Here is a 6,674-nt window from a genome sequence, read left to right as displayed (position 1 = left end):
GCATGCTAACGTAGACAAGATAGTTAATCTGCAAGGACTTCAGTTGGCTCAATTATAAACTTGGGGAAGAGTCTGACCAGATTATCACTAGGGCCTTTTTGCAGCTCTAAAATTATTTATATTTTTGTAAACTTTAGATGAAAGTGTTTTATGCATCCATTCTGTTGGAGGAGTGTGGAGAAGGTACAGAACTGAATTACAGGTAGCTGTGTTTTAGACTTCAAATGCCCACCTCTTAGCTATAGACAAAATGCCTTTCAAAGATGCTGTGGTTGCCTGTAGAGTCAGCAATCCCTGTCTTGGTGAATGTATTATCATATAGTTAACACACAGTGGTATTTACCATCTAAAAACATAAGTACGTAGCATATATTATGAGGACTAAAAAAATGTCAGTACTCGACTCTGAAAATTTTTGAATGCCTCTTTTTAACCTAGTGATAAAGTGTTAAGAGGACTGGACATGTTAGCATTCATAAAGGTTGGCTGATGAAAACAGTTCATCTTTTGATATTCTTTTGCAATCTGCCAGATTACTGTATTTCTTCCTGTCTTTGTAGAAATGTTTCCAGAATTGTCCCCAGTAGCCTGCCCACTTGGTAATGTTCGGTCAGTCTTTCGGAATCACGGTCATTGCGTGAGTCTAGATAAATGGGCCTTCCTTAACAGAAGAACTGATTCTTCCTTCTGTGAAGAACAGAAGAACTGATTCTTCCTTCTGTGAAGAACAGAAGAACTGATTCTTCCTTCTGTGAAGGAAGAGCCATTAGTTGTCACAAGTGTCAGTCAAGTCTTCTGGGTGTCCTCATTATCTGTACCCTGCCCATCCCTCACTAAAAACCCAAAAACCTCTCCATTTTAGAAACATCTGGAGAAGAATCCTGGGTAGAGAACCCCACAACTCCACTAGTTAGAAAATTTTTCTTGAACTTCATTTTAGGGCTATTCCCATTTCCTTTTTGGTTGGTGTTCAAGGGTTTATACAGCATAGCTATTCAATGCTATCTGTTCATCATCATGTTACATAGTTGAGGTCTGCTAAAATTACCCTTCAGGTTATATGAATAACAGATATTCTCATAACAGATTCCATGACTAACTCTTCACTGCCTTATTTATGAATTCTAAGTTCTACAAATCAGAGATTACAGTTTCATAACATACTAGGTACTATACCTAGGATCTTAAATAGAACCACTGAGATACAGGATTTTTTAAATTTAAAAATTTTTTAAATTTTTTAAATGTCACATGAAAGAATGGTTCTGTTTAGAGAATTAATTACTATTTAGTACTATTTATGTTTAGAAAATCATAATTCATTACTTTGAGGGGTTTTTGTTTTTTTGTTTTTGTTTTTTGGTTTTTTTTTAGATGAAGTCACGCCTTGTCGCCCAGGCTGGAGTACGATGGTGCCATCTCGGCTCGCTGCAACCTCTGCCTCCCGGGTTCAAGTGATTCCCTGCCTCAGCCTCCCAAGTAGTTGGGATTACAGGTGCCCGCCACCATGCCCGGCTAGCTTGTATTTTTAGTAGAGTCAGGTTTCATCATGTTGGCCAGGTAGTCTCGAACTTCTGACCTCAGGTGATCCGCCCGCCTCAGCCTTCCAAAGTGGTGGAATTACAGGTGTGAGCCACCGCGCCTGGCCTAGTAGTAACTTTTTTATTTTATTTTATTTTTTTATTGAGACAGAACCTTGCTGTGTCACCAGGCTGGTGTACAGTGGCACGATCTTGGCTCACTGCAACCTCTGCCTCCTGGGTTGAAGTGATTTTCCTGCCTCAGCCTCCCACGTAGTTGGGATTACAGGTGCCTGCCACCATGCCTGGCTAATTTTTCGTATTTTTGGTAGAGACACAATTTCACCATGTTGGCCAGGCTGGTCTCGAACTCCGGACCTCAGGTGATCTACCCGCCTCAGCCTCCCGAAGTACTGGAATTACAGGCGTGAGCCACTGCATCTGACCCAGTAGTAAACTTTTTTTTTTAGACTGAGTCTCACTCTGTCGCCAGGCTGTAGTGCAGTGATGGGATCTCGACTCTGCAACCTCTGTCTCCTGGGTTCAAATGATTCTCCTGGCTCAGCCTCCTGAGTGGCTGGGACTACAGGCGCCCTCCACCATGCCCTGCTAATTTTTTATATTTTTGGTAGACATAGGGTTTCACCATGTTGGCCAGGATAGTCTCGATCTCTTGACCTCGTAATCCACATGCCTCGGCTTCCCCAAGTGCTAGGATTACAGGTGTGAGCCACCACGCCCAGCCAGTAGTAAACTTTTAATATCCAAACCTAGGAGATATTTTTCTTGAGTGGAGGCCAATTGCTAGGGTATCACTCAGCTAGTGTGAACCAGACTGCTGGCCACAAACTGAAAATAATGTGGAAATTAGAAGTGACTTTTATTAGATAGTATAAATGGAATCTAGCTACTTTAAAACATTAAATCAAACCTGGTCTCTTTTGACTTAGAATTATACACTTGAAGCAAATAGATAAATGTTGGTATTGATACAAACCAGTTGTGTATGGATGAATTATAATTAAATGTTATTTATGAAACGTGATGTGGTTCACATTTAAATATTGGCAAAGGCCAAATCTAGAACCTAATAAACAAATTTACTTCATAAATTATTTCAGTAAAAACCTACATAATTAGTTGTAAACTTTAGCCTCTTAATTCTTTTTTAATTGAGATATGATAGTTGTACACACTTCAGCTTTTTTTTTGGAAACAGCATCTCTTGCCCAGGCCGAGTGCAGTGACTTGATCATGGCTCACCACAGCCTTGACCTCCTGGGCTCACATGATCCTCCCACCTCAGCCTCCTGAGTAGCTGGGACTACAGGGGCTCATGCCACTGGCTGGCTAATTTTTTGATTTTTTTTTTTTAGTCAGGGGGCTTACTATGTTGTTCAAGCTGATCTGGAACTCCTGAGCTCAAGGGATCCTCCTTTCAAAGTGCTGGGATTATAGGCGTGAGCTACAGGGCCTGGCCTCTTAGCTTCTTAATTCTTAAAGGATTTAGGATATCCTCGACAATTGTGTATGGAATGGATCATGTGGTCTCAGATCAGTGTCACAGATTCCTCCTTCCTGGTTTCATTCGGGGATGGAGAAACTTCCTGTCATGTGACAGTCTTTCCTTTATAACCTCAAGAAGCAGGACATAGTGGAATGACTCTGACTTTATAACCAGATAGACCAAAGTTGACTGGGCAGGTTACTTTAACCTCTGAGCCTTGTTTTCTTTCGTGTAAAGATACTATTTCAGAGAGTTCTTAGAAGATAACGAGGGGAAAATGCCCGGCATATATTAAGTGATCAGGAAATGTGAGTTATTTCACCTTCAGAGGGATAACAAAGAGTCCCATTTGTTAAAAAAGAAATCCATGGTAACAGGAGAGTGTTTTGTAATGATTACAAACCCATTGTTTATTCTTTTAATACATATTTTAATCCCTTACCTTGTGCGAGGCACAGTGCTAGAGTGAAGAAGTGATGCTCCTTAGGGTTGGAATTGGGTATTTTAAAAAGCAGCTGCCTGCCCTGTTGCCACCAGTGTGCAAGGTAGAGCAGTCAAGATGACGACTCAGAAAAGAAAGAAAAACCTTCAGAGATGACAGAATGATCAGCAACTTGCTAGTCTAAGGCCTACATTTAGTGAAGTGACATTTTCAGTGTAGCAAACAGATGCTTAGAATGGTTGCTCAAAAAGACATCTAATAGCCCTAAGTTCTACCATCTCCCAAAGTCTCAAAAGTACCTGTGAAAATCTCTCCAGAAAAGCCGTTCTGAATCTACAAATCTGCTGGTGATTCTTTCAGCTCCTGATTCATTATTTCTAGGTTCTAAAAATAACGTAATAGGCAAAAAGAAGTAAAATAATTTGTATGGTACATGATACTGTGTCACATTAAATATAGTTATTAATGTGTTTTCCTACTGTTAATCATTTTGCAAACTATAGATGGTACATATTATTGTCATTTTGATATAACGTTGGCAGAAATATCTTCCCATTATGTCATTATTTTTATGGAGAAGAGTGATTCACAGCCCCTTTCCTGGAAGAAGAATCCACTGTTAGTAGAAAGGTGATAAAATGCAAGTCAGAGGAGTGAACTGTAGATCCTAACAGGGAAACAAATGAAACATTTGTCATTACAAGGGTATTGACATTTCTAGAAAGTTTCTTGGAAATGAGATTTATAAGTTTGTGCTTAACCAAGGAAAAAAAAATGTGTAACAAAATGTTAAAGATATTATAGTGGTGACCCATGCATTTTAGCTGTGGTGAGAAGGAAAGAAGGGTACTTCTGTCTCCATCCCTCACCGTTCAGAGCCCTGGAAATCACAGCACATGTGCGAAAGGCCTCTGGTCCTCTAGGTAAACCTGGAGTTCTCTTTTTGTTTGTTTGAGACGGTGTCTTGTTCTATTGCCCAGGCAGGAGTGCAGTGGCATGGTCTCACTGCAGCCTCCACCTCCCAGGTTCAAGCAGTACTTGAATACCTCAGCCTCCCAGGTAGCTGGGACTACAGGCATGCGCCACCATGCTCAGCTAATTTTTGTATTTTAAATTAGCCGGGTGTGGTAGAAACCCACCATGTTGGCCAGACTGGTCTTGAACTCCTGACCTCAAGTGATCCACCCCGCCTCGGCCTCCCAAAGCGCTGGGATTACAGGTGTGAGCCACCATGTCTGGCCTGAATTCTCTTGAAAGCTAAAATGAAATTCTTTTCCCTGCTCCCACTTTGTGATACTGGGCAAGTCACTTCACTTTCCTTAGTGAGTCTGTTTCCTCACCTCTGAAATTGTAGACGTGCCACACTGTCTGATGGTCCCTTCAACTCTGAAGTTCCATGATGCAAAAGTAATGGATGAGAAGTCTTTTGCGGGGGAAGGTCTGGAGCATCACACAGATGGTCAGCCTTCCTCAAGTCCAAGTGGCACCCAGCCTGCTTATCCATGGATCACAGACCACTCCTCTTGAATGGCGCAAAGTAACACTGAGGTGGGCGGGGCAGTGGGTGTGTACCGCATGAAGGAGGCAGACACAGCACACCCCCTAGACTGCTCCTGCTACCTCATGGCTGATAACACACAGTATGACATGGCTGACGTGTGTCTCTTCATTAAGCGCAACTCCAAAGCCTTCATTTCTAATGATTTTGAGGTAATCTCATTATTTCAGCTGTCACTGCTGTGGAGACATCTTTCACATTAACATCTTGGCTGCTAAACATTGTCAACAGCCTAAGGGCATGTAGCAGTGCCATGGAAGTCACTTAGTTACTCCTAAACCAAACCCCACATTGTTTTTTACTCATCTCAAGCCAAGTCTTGTTTCCTAATTTCTGTTTTGGCATTAGTTCTGGCCCACTCTCTGCTACAGAACCCTTTGTCCTCTTTTCTTTGCATTTCGTGAAGTACCACTGATTTCGTTTTCTAAATTTGTTCCCCCTCATTGCTACTCTAACAGTCCTACCCAGGGCCTCATTCCAGCTACTCCCCCACCATCAGCCATCTTATCTTCTCAACTTCAGTTCATTTTGCACGTTCATCTCAGATTAATATTCCCAAAATGTCTTACCCTGTGGCTATCCCACTGTTTACCATAAACTTTGTGTGTATGTGAGATTTTCTATGACTTCTGGCCCTAGCAACTTTGTATCTGCTGTTAGTCACTACAGCCTCCTCTATTTTTAAATTTCTTCACTCTACATGTGTGCATCACCTCCAGCTCTCCTCCATACTGCAATGTTCTTCCTTTTCTTCTGAGCCACCTGCAAGACACGTATCTCCAAAGTCCAGCTCTCACGATCTATGATGAGCCTTTCCTAATCCAGTATGTGTATCTTTGCACTGAGTTCTTTGCCATATCTTTTAAATATGAAATCATTCTATTTTGTCCTATTCATCAATCTAAGAATTGATTGTTGAATGTTCCCAACATGTACTTTCATCTCTCTACTGAAATATTTATTAATTTATTTGTGGTGAGGAAACTGGCCACTAGAGAGGGCTTTCAAATGTGCAAGTCTCCCTTTGGCCCAGGCACAGCTAATCTGAGCACATCAGTGCCACATATCCTTGCCTTCAAATAGTAATTGGGCCAGGGGTGGGGCCGAGACTCAATACCAGTCAGTGAGGTTCATTGTGGGGATATTTGCTGGAACGATTAGAAAGAGGTACTCTTGTTCCTGGGTTTACTAGATGGGGACAGTGAAAGTGTGGCGCTTTCCTTCATACCACTAGAGAAGTCAATCTACCACCAAGGAAAATGAGGCTAATCTCAGAAAAAGCGGAGTCAAAACATGGAGGATGAGAGTCCCAAAATTATTATCTGGGTAATTGAATTCACTAGTTTAAAGTCCCTGGACTTTTCAGTTACACAAGCCAATATATTACCTTTTGCATTGTTCAGTTTAAGTGAGTTCTGACAAATACAATGATGCACAAGAATAATGACGTATTCATGATACGGAAAAAAGCAACACAAAAATGTTAAATATAGTAATGATCCCAGTTTTGTAAAACACTTATTAAAAAATGCAGTAGGCCTATAATGCCAACACTTTGGGAGGCTGAGGTGGGAGGATCACCTGAGCCCAGGAGTTCAAAACGAGCCTGGCCAACATCGTGAAACCCTGTCTCTACTAAAAATACAA

Source organism: Macaca fascicularis, chromosome 15, assembly GCF_037993035.2.
Source record: "Macaca fascicularis isolate 582-1 chromosome 15, T2T-MFA8v1.1".
Lineage (NCBI taxonomy): Eukaryota > Metazoa > Chordata > Mammalia > Primates > Cercopithecidae > Macaca > Macaca fascicularis.
The sequence above is the reverse complement of the archived record's forward strand: the minus strand, read 5'-3'. Positions refer to the sequence as shown.